The 17,336-nt window shown below is 46.8% G+C and overlaps 1 protein-coding gene and 1 long non-coding RNA gene across 27 annotated transcripts in view; one reads left to right on the top strand and one right to left on the bottom strand.

Moving 5' to 3' along the window:
- Nucleotides 1-17,336, top strand: part of LDB2 (LIM domain binding 2) — a 397,713-nt gene that overhangs the window by 361,195 nt on the left and 19,182 nt on the right. The window lies entirely within an intron of this gene.
- LOC146400314 (uncharacterized) lies at nt 1,940-8,361 on the bottom strand. The gene is made up of 2 exons (XR_014812183.1): nt 4,565-8,361; nt 1,940-2,411 (listed from the first exon to the last, which is right to left on the bottom strand). It is a non-coding gene; the product is annotated as an uncharacterized LOC146400314 (long non-coding RNA).

Raw genomic sequence — 17,336 nt, 5'->3', positions numbered from 1 at the left:
TCAAGGAGTCCCCGAGATCATGCTGCCAGGGGTCTTCCCCATGACTCAGAGCTGGGCAGCGGAGAGCAGTGGGACCTCTGATGACCCACTTGGCCAAGTTCAGTCCCCAGCTCTGTTTTTCCTCACCAGGACCATGACCGAGGACAGAAACTTTCTAAATATCAATGGCTCTGTTTAAACAGCAATAAGAATAAAACCTACAGCATGGAGAGATAGTTGTAAAAAATGCTCAGCATAGGACTTGGCATAACAAAGCATTTAGCTGGAGTTCCCACTGTGGCTCAACGGGTTAAGAATCAGACTAGCAGCCATGTGGATGGGAGTTCGACCCCCGGCCTTGCTCAGTGGGTTAAGGATCCAGCGTTGCCATAAGCTGTGGTATAGGTCGCAGCTTGGATCTGGCATTGCTGTGGCTGTGGCATGGGCCGGTGGCTGCAGCAACCCCTAGCCCAGAAACTTCCATGTGCCGCAGGTAGGGCCCTAATAAGAAAAGCAACAACAACAAAGCACCTAGCAAGTGTTACTGCTGTTACTTACTATTATTGACCAGCATTTACGGGAATGAACAACTACCCTTCAGGTCCCAGCCCTGATGTTTTTTTTCTCCCAGAAGCCTTCACCGATGCTGGCCCCACACTAGACTCTGGGTTTGAGGGTTCTTCCTTGGTACCTTCCCCAGTCTCTGTGAGAGCGTGGCAGCTGGTCTTGGAGGAGAGACCGCATCTGCTTTGTTTACTGCATCTGGCACCGAACCTGTCACACAGAATCTGGACCCTCAAAACATCATCGTTTGAATGAATAAACGGATGAGTGGATGGAGGACAGAATATAAGGAGACCCTGTGGTCTTTGCCATGTGCAAGAGCCCAGACACTATTAAAGGCGCAGGAGATTCTGTAAAAGGAGCATGAGAGGCAGTGACACACAGTGCTGAGAAGAGGTGGTCCAGCCCATCACTGAGTCTGCCCACCCCGAACCCCACCCTCGCCTTTTCTATCGCATCAAATTGTGGTGAGGGTCTCTCCTGCCTATGAACATCTTTTCGTCCCTTCTAAGTGGTCATCCAAGTGGTTTTCCTTTGGGTGCCAACAGTCCCTTCTGCCCTCCCCTCTCTCAACCACAGCAGCCAGCTCACCAGACCCCTTTGCCCGAGATGCCTGGAAAGGCTTGATGCAGTTACTATGGCTAGAGAAACACTTGCTTTCTTTTAATGAGACTCTTGTGTCACTTTGGGAGAGTTGAAATTGCCCCAAAGCCAACATCAGACTTGTCATACTTATTTTTCATCTTATCACATTTCTTAGTAGATTATTTGACTCTGGGCTTTAGGACGGGGTGAAACCAGCGGTTACGGCAAACTGTTAGGTCCAGTCCAATGATCTAGGGCCTGCTGCTGACTCAGTTCTCTCTCTCTCTCTCTTTTTTTTTTTTTTTTCTTTTTTTGCATATTATACTTTCAGGTACCTAGGGAGTGACCTAGAAATTATTCTGTTATTTATTTGTAAGTCTTTTTGTCCTGTAGAAAAATCCATCAAATTTTGCCTGATTTGAGTTTTATTAAAGAGCAATTAATCTGGAAATAAGGACAGTATACAAGAAAAACATGCCACAAGTTTCCTCTTCACAAGGGGTTACGTTCTGGATTGAAAAAAAATATTTCTATTCACATTTCACAAACTGTCTCCAAAACAGAAGGCCTTGCTCAAAAAGCTTAGTGGCAAAATGTTAGCTTGAATCAGATAAAATCACCACTATTTGATGGTCATTTATCTACAAAAATGGCAATTTTGATTTACCAAAAAAAAGAAAAAAAAAAGTTTCAACCTAGGAATAAATCTGGGGAATCTGGTATCAGCTGATGGCTCTGAGAAGTCCTGCAGAAAAATTGTTTTATCTTAATTCATTCAATTCCAATTCCAAACCTCTTCAACCTGGGGTCATTTTTATTCTTTGGCCTCACGCTTATTAACATCTGCAAAACATGCAGTAGGAAACATTGATAATACACACTTCATGAGCTCCCAGCTGTATTTCCTGCCAGTCCTCCCCCACAGTGATATCAGACCCTCCCCAAATATGCTGCTTCTACCTGATGTTTCTACGCATCCACTTGAGATTTTCTCCTCCTTCTGCCTGAAAAATTCCTTTTCTAGTTCAAAACTTGGTTCACTGGACCTTCCTCTCTGGGGACTCATTTCTGACCCAAACCCAGAAAAGAGAGTAACTCCCTTCTCTGAGCCAAAGCACACCTGCCACACCTGCCCCACGTGTTAAGAGGGGCCAGGGGACTGTGAGTCAGGCTTCACGTGATTTCACCCAGTTAGTAAGACCCCAGCCAGGATGCAACTCTGGATCAGATCATAAAGTTACAATGGGGAGTTCCCGTCGTGGCTCAGAGGTTAACGAACCCAACTAGCATCCACGAGGATGCAGGTTTGATCCCTGGCCTTGCTCAGTGGGTTAAGGATCTGGCGTTGCCGTGAGCTGTGGTGTAGGTCACAGATGCAGCTCAGATCCTGTGTTGCTGTGGCTGTGGTGTAGGTCAGCAGCTATAGCTCGGATTCGACCCCTAGCCTGGGAACCTCCGTATGCAGCTCCAATTTTATCCCTAGCCTGGGAAACCATATGCTACAGATGCGGCCCTAAAAAGACCAAAAAAAAAAAAAAATTAATAAAAATTAAAGTTAAAGCAGGAAGCACTGCCATCTGAACAGGCTAGTGCGTTGTCAGGCAGGGTGGGTGGAACAGAATGAACGCTTTATGACTTACACAGAGATCTTACCGGTGTATTTTTGTTTTTTGCGCTAAATTATAATTTCATTTTCACTTGTTCATCTTCCTCGCTGGGCTCTGAGCATCTCAGGGTGGGGAAAGGGGCTTCTTTATTTCAGCCTCTCCAGAAGCTACCCTAGTGTCCATCTCCAATCTATTAGATCCTTAAAAAACAGTCTTTTTAAAATCATTATTGCTTTTTCATTTAAGATAACGAACATGAAAACAATGAAGTGCTAGATTCTGGTGGGGGAAACGCCTGTTTTAGGCACTCTGAGCAGAGAGATCTCAAGGTCAAAGGCAGTGTCAGGAGGTCTTAATGAGGGAGACAGGGTTGCATGGGCACAGGTGGAAGCCTCCTCCGAGCCTGTCCTTATCCATTCTCGGTGTAACATCCTCCTCCTCGCTGGCATCTCAGCTGAGCTGTGCTCTTCAGAATTCACGCTGGAAAATGAAAATAACAATTTCCTACCATTTCACAGCTATCAAATTGGCAAACTAATTTTTTCAGTGGTGAGACATAGTGTTTATGAAGCTACCCCCAAACAGGTGCCCTTTGAAGCTGCGTGAGGAAGATAAATTAGCGCACATCTATTTCAATATTTTGTGTCCTTTCTCAGGACGAGCGCCGGACTTGAGCAAAACCAGTGATGATGAAACATGCGTCTCCCTTATCTGTGCGCTTTCAGGATTAGAGGCAAGAATCCTTCAGAGGGATCCCCAAGTGCTGAAGGAGGGGGGTGGAAAAAGTGGGGCCAGGCCGCTGGGGTGAGGCTCAGTTTCCAAGTCGCTAAGGGAGGCAGGCTCAGCTCATCCACGTACGAGGATCCCGTGATGTCCCACGGGTGTAAAGATGGAATCTGAGGTAGAGTGAGCATTGCTAGGACATGAATCATATTTTGCCAGGTACAAAATTTGGGAGCGCAGCCAAATACACTCAAGCTCAGACTTGAAAACCTATGTCATCCCCAAAGGCGCCGTGGACAGAGCAGTCATTGCCACTTAGCAATCACCAGAGAGATGTGAACTTTGCCCGTGGTACCCTCAGTGAAGCTGCCCCAACCGCCAGGTTTGGGATCATTTACCTTGAAAGCTAAAATTAGAACCTGGCCCTCGGCTCGAAGGCTCTGTTGGTGTAATTAATAATGCAGCGTCCTCGCAGGCTGCATGATAGGAATTGGGTTGCTAATTACATTGTTATGAGTGTGGTTTAGAGTATTATTAATGCAGGAAATATCAATTCTTAAAAGCTTCGCTGGCAGGGAGTTTTTTGCTTCAGCAGGCATGAGCTGGCCTGTGAGCATTAAATACTCCCTTGCTTAAAGGCATTAATCTCTACTCTCTTTGAATACATTTAATTAAAAATTTTGACTTCCCAGTAATTGTTATTTTTATGTAACCCCAAATGGAATTTTAGTGGCGGGTGAGGTCTTTTATATAAGTACCATCTGTCCAGCCAGGAGATGATGAGAGAAGCCATCTCTGTTGAAGTCTTGCTTTCCTGGAAAAACCATGCACAGAGTTAGAAGGAAGGGACCGCCATCCCTTGATGAGTTCAACTGTGTCATTTGCTGTCACTTACTTAGTTTCATGTATTTACTTTTTCTTTTTAGGGCCGCACCTGCGGCATATGAAAGTTCCCAGGCTAGGGGTCGAACCAAAGCTGCAGCTGAGGCCTATGCCACAGCCAGGGCCACTGCACCTCAGGATCCAAGGTGGGTCTGTGACCTACGCCGAAGCTTGAAGCAACGCAGATCCTTAACCCACTGAGCAAGGCCAGGGATCGAACCTACATCCTGACAGGGACTGTGTCAGGTTCTTAACCCATTGAGCCACAGTGGGAACTCCTGCTGTCCCTTTTTCAGAACCTACTATTTTTCAAATTTTTTTTGAAAGTGTAGTTTATTTACAATGTTGTGTTAGTTTCAAGAAGACAGCAAAGTCATTCAGTTATACTTATATGTAGGGATATATTATATTTCATATTGTTTTCCATTATGGTTTATTCCAGGATATTGAATATCGTTCCCTGTGCTGTATGATAGGACCTTGCTGTTTATTTATTTTACCTATAGTGGTTTGTATCTGCTAATACCAAACTCCTAATTTATCTCCCTTTCCCCCACTTTCCCCTTTGCTAACCACTCATGCTCTGTGAGTCTGTTTTTGGTTTGTAAATAAGTTCATCTGTATCATATTTCAGATTCCACATATAAGCCATGTCATATGGTATTTGTCTTTCTCTGTATGACTTATACTTCACTTAGTGTGATAATCTCTATGTCCATCCATGTTGCCGCAAGTAGCATTGTTTCATTCTTTTTTACGGCTGACTAATACTCCATTGCATATTTGTACCACATTTTCTTTATCCATTTCCTCTGTGGATGAACATTTAGGTTACTTGCATGTACTGGCTATTGTAGATAGTGCTACCGTGAACATGGGGGTGCATGAACCTCTTTGAATTAGAGTTGACTCCAGGTATATGCCCAGGAGTGGGATTGCTGGATCAGGTAGTAGCAGTTTTTGAAGGAACCTCCATCCTGGTCTCCACAGGGGCTGCACCCCCTTCCATTCCCACCAACAGGGTAGGAGGGTTCTCTTTTCTCCACACCCCCTCCAGCCTTTGCAGAGCCCATGGCAAACTGCTGTGGAGCCCACTGACCCGGGCTGTAATTATCGCACACGCAGATAACTTCACCCCCAAGAGTCTGCCTGGCCTCATCTGATTCGCGAGGTAGCTGTATTATTTTTATCCTTGCCAACGTGGTGGTTTTGTAAGGTTAGAAATGAATGCGGCGGTGGGGATGGGGGAGGGCGTTGTCTTCCACAGCTTCAATATCTTCTCTTATTTAAACCACATAACCTAGCACCAGGCATCTCACCCCATTTTGACAACACTGAGACCTAAGACGGTTAAAGCCTCACCAGGGTCACGTGGGTGATAGGCTCCAACTGGGATTTGAACCTGGGTCGGATCCCAAAGCCCAGGCCCCCTCCTGGCTTCCTTCACTCCAGTTGGCAACTTTTCCCTCTGGGGCAACCATCCACCCCATTTTGAATGGGACTGAGCTGTTTGCTGGGATGTGAGACTTCGGGGTTTAAAATCGGAGGCGGTCCCGGGTGAAGAAGTCAATCACCACAATTCCATCCCATAATTCCTCATTGTCACACATCTTCCCAATGACTGACATCATCAGTGTATCCCAGAGAAGGGGTTGGAGACTCCTGACCGGCTCCCTCCCTGGGAAGTGGTTGACCTCCAGGGACGGTCAAAGTGACCCACGGAGGAGGCAGCAGATGCCACAGTGAGGGACGGAACTTCCTTGAAACAAACATGGCCCAGGAAGTCACACTAAGTGGCCATGGGTCAGTTGCCACCAGATGGTAATCCCGCCATCAGAAAAGATCGTGTCTAGGGTTGGGTTTGGGAAAATGTGCACAGTATTTCTCAATGCCGGCTGTCAGGGAGACAGATAAACAGGCCTGGTCTATCAGGTGACGGGAAAAAGCAATGTTTATCAGATGCTCACCTCTCCATATAATTTGCAGTGGATTTAAGAAGGCTTCCAGGAACACACCCACGAGGACCAGGCTGTGAGACTTTACTAATAAAGTTGAAAATATGCTAGTATGTATAGCTGGCACTAAAGAATCGGAAATAAATGCCTGGAAGTTTGTCAGCTTATTAATCATTCCTTTGTAAGCAGTGTTCATACTTTCATTGCTGCAACATCTAACCACCGTTCATTGGCTAAAGGCCAAGCTAGCTTTTGCGTTGGCATATTACCATGTGCTAGGGTTCTGTGCTTCTGGTTCATTTATTAATCTGCAGACTTCCTATAGCTTAGCCTAAAAATAGCATCAGTTCTGTGAAAAACACTGCATTTGTGCTTTAACCGTGGACAAGAAAAATGAAAGAATGTGTGTAGGTAAGTGTGTGTGTGTGTGTGTGTGTGTGTACCTGGAGCAAATATTATGATGCCCAAGATTCATAATTTGTTATGCTCCTGGAAACCTTTCTTTTTGGCAAATTAAAAGGGAAAGTGGGGAAAAGACGATAAAACAGGAGGCTGATTTTTCCCCCAGAACCCTAGCTGCATACAATCTATTTTTGGTACACAGAGGATCATGTGAAGCTAGAATGAAACTTTAGAAAGAGCCTTTTATTAGGGCCTTTTATTCCTAAATGAAAATTGTGCTGGGCTCGCCTTAGGCGCTCTCCTGCTTTCTTTCATCAGTTTGAACTGCAGAGGGTCCATGGAAAAACCGTCGACTGGCGTATTTCCCTATATGATGTCAAAACTGCATCTCTTTGGGGTGCTTTTCAGACCAAAGATTCCTAGATAAAAATTACTCCAAAAGTCAGGTTTTCCTAAACCGCATCCCTAGTTTGAATATGTCCGTCTGTCTACCTGGCCGCACCACATCTGGATGACACAGCGATGATTTATTTTGGATCCCGAAGAACTTGAACAAGACAAATAGTGTTTGAGAAGCCACGTGAACCTGAGGGAGCTGCCAAGGACAAGGGGAAGAGTGATAGGGGCTGCATTTCATATTGGAACCCCACAGCACGGGAGGAGCGATAAACTTTATTTGCCGCACAAATAGAAAAAGGGAACAGCTTGCCTATCAGGCACATCAGGTGTTAGGATTTGACGCAGAACTCCCGAATAATGTGTTGTTTGCCTTTTGGAGAAATGAAGAGGAAGGAAGTGTCTTTCTGCAACTGCACACGAGATAGTGGCGAGAGATGGGAGATGGGGAAATTGTCATTTCCTAGGCTGCTTCCGAAAGATTCCATGGGGCAGGGGGCAAGGGTTATGAAGAGGTCACAAAAGGACTGGGACACCTCAAGCTGGCCCCAGAAAAGAGCACTTGGCAGGATGCTTTGTCATGGCCTCAATTTCAAAACTGTGTGCCAGAGGGAGAGGTGAATTTGCGGTAGCAGAGAGTCGTGGAAAGAATGCAGGCCTTGGAATAATCCATCTCCTCCACAGACGTTTACTGAGCCTCTGCTGGTGGCTGAGATCCCTGGGGGACAGAATTAAAAGGAATTCTGCTCAAATCTGGCTCTGGCACGTTCTCGTTATGGAGAGGGGCGCAGAGAACTGCAGTTCTCTGCAATCGGGTGGTAGCCTCTGAAAACGGGATCGCTAGTCCTACTCCATCACATTGTCGTGAAGATCAAACGACTTAGTTTACGGACGGTGAATCACTTAAATCTCTAAGCTCATCTATAAAGTGACGATAAGGGAGTTCCCGTCGTGGCACAGCGGAAACGAATCCAACAAGGAACCATGAGGTTGCGGGTTCGATCCTTGGCCTCGCTCGGTGGGTGAAGGGTCCGGCATTGCCGTGAGCTGTGGTGTAGGTCACAGACACAGCTCAGATCCCGCATTGCTGATTATTTATTTATCCGCATGGCAGATTATTTATTCATTTATTTATTTATTTATCTGGCGGAGACCGGCAGCTATAGTTCTAATTAGACCCCTAGCCTAGGAACCTCCGTATTCTGCGGGTGCAGCCCTAAAAAGACAAAAGACAAAATAAATAAATAAATAAGAAAAAAATAATAAAATGAAGATAAAAATACCTAATTCCTAGGGCTGCTGTGAAATTTGGAAGGGGGAACACAGCGCCTGGTTATGGGCCAATTCCCCCGAATAGTAGCCTTGACATTTTTAGGATCCATTATGTTGGCTCCAGTGAATAAAATTTGAGAACAAATTTCACGGGCATCTCTGGGAGGCTAAATGGGAACTTGGTAATTTGGGGAAGGTTCTCTAGACCTTCAAATGAAACTTTTATCAAGCAGAAAATTCCAGAAGAGTGGAGGTACATGATGGTCTCATTCCATCTACCTTCCTATCAAAGGAGGGAGTGTTTTAAGCGAGGCATGGACTGGCTCCTCTTCCAGACTTGGGTCGACAGGGAGCTAGATCCCGCTCGCTGTGTGACCTTGGGGAACTTACCTTCCACTAGTAGCTAAACTGAGATTTGTCCATATCTAAGAACATGGCAGATTATTTATTTATTTATTTATTGGCTTACACAACAAAAATTTACTTTATCACAGTTCCGGAGGCTGGAAGTTTGAGACGAAGGTATCAGCAGGACTGGTTCCTTCAGAGGCCTCTGCTCGATGTGTGGATAAATGGCCATCTTCCCCCTGTATCCTCACACGCTCTTCCCTCTGTGTGTGTCATTCTGAAGGTCAGAAGTCCACACCAGTCTCACCGGGCTAAGGTCAGGGAGGGGCAGGGCTCATTCCTTCTGGAGGTTCTAGGAGAGACTCCATTTCCCTGCCCTTCCCAGCTTCTGGAGGATGCTCATATTTTGTGATCCATGGCTCCTTCCTCCATCCTCAAAGCCAGCAATGATGTACAAGTCCTGCTCACATCGCATTGCTCCGTACTAGACGGCAAGATCCCCAGATCCGAGGAAGCCATATTTCAACTCTTCAAACACATCAGCGTTCCCTTAAAAAAGTTGCACAGGAGTTCCCGTCGTGGCACAGTGGTTAACGAATCCGACTAGGAACCATGAGGTTGCAGGTTCGGTCCCTGCCCTTGCTCAGTGGGTTAACGATCCGGCGTTGCCGTGAGCTGTAGTGTAGGTTGCAGACGCGGCTTGGATCCCACGTTGCTGTGGCTCTGGCGTAGGCCGGTGGCTACAGCTCCGATTCAACCCCTAGCCTGGGAACCTCCATATGCCGCGGGAGCAGCCCAAAGAAATAGAAAAAAGACAAAGAAAAAAAAGTTGCACAATCAGTGTAATGGCTACGACAGGAGTGGCTTTGCCATCATCGTACACAGATCTTCTGTCCAGGGCTCAGGGATCAAGGATGCTCACAAAGCACAGAAAACAAAAGAGAAACAATGAGATAAGCACATGGGAGTTCCCATCATGGCGCAGTGGCTAACGAATCCGACTAGGAACCATGAGGTTGCGGGTTCGGTCCCTGGCCTTGCTCAGTGGGTTAACGATCCGGCGTTGCCGTGAGCTGTGGTGTAGGTTGCAGACGCGGCTCGGATCCCGCGTTGCTGTGGCTCTGGTGTAGGCCGGTGGCTACAGCTCCGATTCAACTCCTAGCCTGGGAAACTCCATATGCCACTGAAGTGGCCCAAAGAAATAGAAAAAAGACCAAAAAAAAAAAAAAAAAAAAAGAAAAGAAAAGAAAGTTGCACAATCAGTGTAATGGCTACGACAGGAGTGGCTTTGCCATCATCGTACACAGATCTTCTGTCCAGGGCTCAGGGATCAAGGATGCTCACAAAGCACAGAAAACGAAAGAGAAACAATGAGATAAACACATGGGAGTTCCCGTCGTGGCGCAGTGGCTAACAAATCCGACTAGGAACCATGAGGTGGCGGGTTCGGTCCCTGCCCTTGCTCAGTGGATTAACGATCCGGCGTTGCCGTGAGCTGTGGTGTAGGTTGCAGACGCGGCTCGGATCCCGCGTTGCTGTGGCTCTGGTGTAGGCCGGTGGCTACAGCTCCGATTCAACTCCTAGCCTGGGAACCTCCATATGCTGTGGGAGCGGCCCAAGAAATAGCTCAAAAAAAAAAAAAAAAAAAAAAAAACAAAAAAAAAACACATGGAGGGAGATGGGGAAGAGAAGCTTCTGATATGAAGAGATGTGGACACAGATGAAGGGGGAAATTACCAAAGAACTACGATCTGTAATCTCTCTGGAGACGTCTGGTACTCTGGGTGGGGGCAGGGGGGATAAACAGAGTGAAATGAGATGTATATTTAAGTTGTCATGGGACTTTAGAGAAAAAAACAGCAAGGGGGCAGGATCCTTGGTGCCCAGCTTGATTCTGCTGAGGATGAAGGGACAAGGCCTTGCCTGTCTGTGTTTTGACATTGACATTTTTGCACTTGAGATTCATATTCCATCCATTCATTCATTCATGCACTCATTCAACACAAATTTGATTTTCTGCTTGCCTACTCCATGCCAATTTCTGATGACATCAAGATGGACAGCTCTCCTTATCACAGGATCCCAATTTCATCAGGGAAACAGACATATATTAAGCTCATGATAGTGCCGGGTGACAGAGATATGTTCACACTCTGGGGTATAAAAATTAGAGGGAGTAACAGATCCAGTCTGGGAGCTAAATTCAAGGTGGTTGCATTTAATGGGTTCCTGAAAGCTGTGTGACCTTGGATCAGTTACTCAATCTCTCTGGTCTCCTTTTCCTCCTCTGTGTATCTGTGTGGTTAGCGGTGCTGGGAGGATGAGAAAATCCATGGAAGGCACTGAGCCCACTCCCCGGTACCTAGTCAACACCTCGTGCTGGTCATAATTAGTGATTCAATATCAAGCTGCTAAAAGAGTTTTGTCATCATGATTTTTCTTCCCTCCTGCAAAATTTTAAGGGAACTCCTTCGTGTTTGAAGAGTTGAAATGGCTTCCTTGGATCTTGGTTCAGATTCTGCTGCTCTGAATAACTGATGTGGACAGTAGATATGACACACTCTTCTCCCGGAGATTGAGTTCTGAGTGAAATTTGGCTTTGTACAAAATGTCTTTGCCTTCGTGAGGTCCCCGTGCATCTCTTCTTTCCCCTGGCACTTACAGATCACCTTACGAGCCTTCAGATTTCTTTTCACGAGCCACTTTTTTCTCCTGAAATCCTCTGGGCTCCCTCTATGCAACCCCATACACCTTTCGGGTTCTGATGGCAGATGGTGCAGCATTGAGTTGTACGGATTAGCAGGGCTCCTGCCTTCCCAGTGCTTGGGTGCTAGAATACCTACCTCTGTGCTGCATTAGACCTTGTCATCAAGTTGCTAGCAGTCTGCATCTCTTCATTCTCCGGGGACCGCAAACATCGGTACTCCTCTGCCCCAAACCCCCCAGTGTCTTCCCGTCCTGCTCAAACCAAAGGCTGCCGTCTTCCTTATGACCAGCAGGATCCAGTTTCTGATGACTGCTCTGAACCCATCTTCTCCTCATTCTTTCCCTCCAACCATACTTCTCTCCTCATGGTTCCTCAAAGCCTCCTTTTCCATGCTCTTCCCTCTGCCCCGAATATCTTTCCCCCAAATACCCCCATCCTACTTCCTCTGAGATGAGGCTCACCAGATAAAATACAAGATACCCTGTTAAATTTAAATGTCAAGTAATGAGTAAGCTATTCCTTACTTTAATAGATTATAATTTACAATCTGAAATTCAAATGCACCTGAGCATCCCTTGTTTTCACTTGCTGACTATGAACACCTTACCAGAGATCCTTACTTAGTTATCACCGTTGGGTGATTGCATCAGTTTTTTTTATCGCTGCTGAAACAAATTACGACATATTTGGTGGCTTAAAACCCAACAAGTTTATTACATTGCAGTAGATCAGGAGCCTGACATGGCTTTCACTGTACTCAAACCAAGGTGTTGGCAGGGCAGGGTTCTGGAAGCCCTAGAGGAGAATCCATTTCTTTGCCTCTTCCAACTTCTTAGCGGCCACTCACATTCCCTGGCTCAGGGCCACCTCCCATCTTCAAAGTCCTCGATGTCAGGCCAAGCTCCTCTCATGCTACCATCTGTCTGACTCTCCTTTCTGACCCCCTCATCAATACCCTTGTAATTAATGTGGACCCACCTGGCTAATCCAGACTACTCTCTCCATCTCAAGGTCAGCTGACCAGCAACTTTAACTCCCTTTGTCACTTATCAAGTGACCTGACACAATCACACCTTCAAGAGATTAGGCCACGGACATCGCTGCAGAGCTGTGGTTCTTCTGAGCACAGAGACTTTAGACAGCATCTAAATTTTCAGCCCTCCCAATTCTTTCCCACCTTCTTTCCTTGCTTCCTTCTCAGTCTTTAGGATGTATGTATGTCTTTTTTTAATTTATTTTTTGCTTTGGGTGGTTTTCTTTAGGGCGGCACCCGCAGCACATGGAAGCTCCCAGGCTAGGGGTTCAATAGGAGCTGCAGCTGCCAGCCTACACCAGAGCCACAGCAATGCCAGATCCGTGCTACATCTGAGACCTACACCACAGCTCACGCCAATGCCGAATCCTTAACCCACGGAGTGAGGGCAGGGATCAAACCCCCAGCCTCAAGGATGCTAGTCAGTTTCATAACCCACTGAGCCATTGTCAGGGGGTTACAAACCTGACTATCTTTTGCTATTTTTCCTTTTTGAGAGTATCTGTCTCCTTCATGAGAATGCAGTTCTGTGAGAGGAGTCATTTTCTTTATGTCTGATTCCAGCATCCTTGGCACCTTAAACAAACATGGGGCACATAGCACAGACTCAAGAAATATGTGTTGAATGAGTGAGCGAGTGATTGAACCCCAGTCTCTGCCAGCTGCATCTTCATGAAGCATCGCCATCGTCGACATCAACTCCGCTTTCTGCCAACCTTCCTCCATCCCTGGGAAGGGAGTGGCTGCTGATTCAAGGCTCCGCGGGCACAGTGATGAAAGCGGCCTGGAGCAGCCAGGCAGCTATGCACTCCATTACTGAGAGATCATGCTTTCCCTCTGAGTCAGAGAGGAGCAGCATGGCCCTGGCCTAGCAGATGCTCCCAGGAAGGCAGGCAGGCAGGCAGACACTCCAAAGGCAGCCGAGCTGGGTGCCCAGGGCCAAGAGAGAGAAAAGTCCACATCCCCACGCTGCCCAGAGCCCAGAAATCCTCCCCAACAGCAGCCAGGGGGAGGCATCCCCAAAGCCCAGAACACGATGCTGTGTTAACAGCCGCGTGGGAACACACAGCAGGGCAGGAGAAAAGCCTAAGCAGGCAGTTAATGTGCAGGAGGGATTATAACGACACCAACAAGATAGCCATGTTCCTAGGAAACTGTCACTGACGGCTCCCGAGGACCACATCCCAATTCCCTTTCTCACCATATTGAGATGATAAGGCCCCATTCATACACACTAGTGCTTAACCATTAGCTCAGTGCCACTGCACAGTTTCTTCCTTCCCAGGGAAAAATAACCAACATGTTACAAAAACTGCCTGCTTCCAGCCAGGAACCACGTGGACCACTGTAAACACGCCCAGGGCTGAAATCAACACCATTCGGCATGCCGGGAGGTCTCCGCTGCTTGGAGACTGAGTAGCCAGAGTTTGCCTTGGGGGATGATTGTTGCTTTTGTCTCACCAAACACATCAAAAAGTCCACGTGGCTTTCTTCATGCTCGGGAAACCTGGATGAGAGAACAGCACGTTTTTCCCCATTGGCCGGTCAGCCTTCAGCCCGGCGTCATTTGTAGAGGGTTCCTCACGCACAGAAGGGGTTTGCTCGAAGCAGGTGCACCTCTCAGCTCTTCCGTGGGATGGAGACTGAGGCTTTGCATCTGGCCACTGCCTGCCTCTCTGCCCTGGCTCACACAAATCAGCCCTAATCCCATCATTGTGGGGTTTCTGATTCTGCGCTCTCTCTTGCATTCACACATGTGTTCCCTCTGCCTGAGACGTCCGCCTAGATTTTGTCCTGGTTGTCTTCCCTTTCTCCTCGCTGGTCCCTATGTCATCTCTTTAGGTCTCAACCTAAACATCAGTTCCTCCTGGCAGCCTTTCCTGATGCCGCTTTCCCCACTCCAACATCCACCCACTTGGGATTCTTGTCAATCATGTGTCTCCCATCTGGACGGTGAGCTTCACGGGAGGGAGCTGTGTCTGCTGTTTCACCCTTGCATCCCTGATACTCAAGTTATTATAATTATGAAATGGATGAAGCAAGATCCGACCCATTTTCTGAGGTCTCATCACCTCTCTGTTTTGGTTTTTCATTCGATCATATTCATGGGTTCAAGGAGTCATTCAATCCACAAACATGGCATTCATTGCTTGGTGCTAGGTACTATTTTAAAAAAATAAAATAATAGGACACAGCCCGGGTCTCCTGTTCTTTCCAGAATAGTGGAGAGGCTGATAGTTCACTGTGTTCTAAACAACAGAAACTTGTTTTCTTGCAGTTCTGGAGGCTGGAAAGTCCAAAATCAAGGTCTAGGAGGGTTTGCTTTCTGGAGAGGGTTCTCTTCCTGGCTTGCAGTAGCTGCCCTCTTGCTATCTTCTCACATGGCCTCTCCCCAGAAAGAAAGAGATCTCTCTTGTCTCTGCCTCCTCTTATAAGGCCACCAATCTAGCAGATCAGGACCCCACCCTTATCATCTCTTGTAACCTTAATCACCTCCTGAGCCCTATATCCCAATATAGTCACATTAGGGGTTAGGACTTCAACAGAGGAATTTTTTTTTTTTCTTTTTAGGGCTGCACCCATGGCATATGGAAGTTCCCAGGCTAGGGGTTGAATTGGAACTACAGCTGCCCAGCCACAGCCACAGCAACTCAGGATCTGAGCCACGTCTGCAACCTACACTACAGCTCATGGCAACGCCAGATCTTTTAACCCACTAAATGAGGCCAGGAATGGAACCCAAATCCTCAGGGATACTAGTTAGATTCGTTTCCACTTCACCACAACGGGAACTCCCCACCATAGCAATTTGAAGGGGTCACATTTCCGTTCATAGCAGCTATAGTACCAGTTGTCTAATCAAAGACTAATCTAGGTTTGTCTGCGAAGGTATTTTGTAGACGTGGTTATCCTCTTTTCAGCTGACTTGAAGTAAAACAGATTACTGTTGGGTGAGCGTCATCTAATCAGGTGAAGGTCTTAGTAGCAAAACAGAGGTTTCCTGGAGAAGAAGGAATTCTGTCTCAAGGCTGAAGCATCCATACTCCTGCCTGCGATTCCAGCCTATGGGACCCCTATGGATTTCAGACACGCTCCCCGCTACAATCACATGATCTAATTCCTTAAAATACATGCCTGTGTATGTACCCACCTGTTTGGTTCTGTTTCTCCAGAGAACCCTAACTAACATGGTGACAGACAATCATGTGGCTCTTAGAGTAATTCTGAACCGCTGGCCTTCGTTTTCAGTGCCTGACTCCTCAGAGGGCACCACCATTGCTCCATAAGAATTTTTTAAATGCACCTGAAATTTGCTCATAGCCCTCGAGGTAGCAGACAGCACTCCTTAGATATTTGTTAATGATGATGGGGGATTTCCAGGCAGATTTTCCTTTTTCCTTGGAAACATTCCAGCTAGTGTGCCCTAGAATTTAGAGGTGCTGCTCTAAATGAATACATGAACACGTGAATAGAGTACTATGGCAATGGCTCGGTGGTCCAAACAAGTTATTTGTAGGAAAGGGGTGTTGACTACACAATTTGAATAGCCATTGTATCACCAAAATCTAATTATGAAGCTGTGTGTATATCTGTGTATATACATTGGGCAGGGAACATCCATGGAATTTTAATAGGTATGTTCTGACAAATTTCAAAATGTTTCCCATGAAGCCCCTGCCCCCCAGATCGCTTATCCCCCCCCATCGTAATAAACATGTATAGAACACTTTCCATATGTTAAAACTTGGTACCTATTCTAAGTGGATTTTGTTTCTCCTACCAACCTAATTCTTTAGATACCATTGTTACCTTAACTTTGCTGATGGAGAAACACAAACACCAAGAGCTTGAGTAGCTCACCTAGTGACGAAGCAGCTGGAATTTGAACCCAAGCCTGGTTTACATGCTTAACCCCGACCCGTGATGCCTCCACCCGCCTTTTACAAATAGCCTAATGTCTTACTAACGGTGCATGTCAATCAGAGTCTATCCAGGAAAACAAAACCCACACCAGGTAATTTCATAGAAGAAATGTAATCTGGCAAATTATTTATGAAAGGGTTGGAGCTGAAAAAGCCACTGGGGGAAGATGAGGCAGCCGTAAGATTAGCAACTGCCACTTCTGGGAAGAAAGGCAAGTGTTACTGTCAGGCCGCCTGGGACTATGGTGACCTTGGTGACGGCTGTTGGAGAGACCCTCTGAACCACAGAAAGGACAAGAAACACCCTTATCAGTTTCTTTACCCATGGAGCAGGATGAACAGTGATCCTCAAAAATCCATGTTTACCCACAACCTGAGGATCTGACCTTACTTGGAAACCCAATGACTAATGTCCTTGTGGGAAGAGGAGGGGACACAGACACAGGGCAGAGGCCTGGGAAGATGGAAGCAGAGGTTGGAGGGATGCAGTTACCAGGCAAGGCACACTGAGGATGGCCAGAGCCGACAGAAGAAGGGGCCAGGAAGGCGTCTTCCTTAGAGCTTTCAGACGGAACACCAGCACCGCCCTGCCAGGGCCTTGATTTCAGGCTTCTGGCCTCCAAAAAGGCGAGGGAATAAGTTTCTGTTGTTTTCAAACCACCCAGTTTGGGATACTTTGTTACCGCAGCCCTAGCAAAATAACTCAATCCACTTTCCTCCAATCTCTCCCGGTGCCCCCAATGGACCAAACCTCACCCAAAGCCAGTTGGCAAAAACAGTTGGGAAATAGAGCGTAGGAGGGTGTGTCCCCAGCAGAACTGGGGCGAGGGGATGGGGCTAAGGGCAAGAAGGCAAATAACCAGATCACTGTGGAAGGGTGCTGGTGCCAAGTGACACAACAGAGAGGTTAAGTCCATGGGTCTGGAAGGAGAGAGAATGAATATCAGCGGCCTTGAACTA

The sequence above is a fragment of the Sus scrofa genome, chromosome 8 (genome assembly GCF_054392235.1).
Source record: "Sus scrofa isolate SSC_HxYL_T2T_F1_AM1 chromosome 8, Sscrofa_HxYL_maternal_Yorkshire_Landrace_v2.0, whole genome shotgun sequence".
NCBI lineage: Eukaryota > Metazoa > Chordata > Mammalia > Artiodactyla > Suidae > Sus > Sus scrofa.
This window is presented reverse-complemented; position numbering and strand designations above follow the sequence as displayed.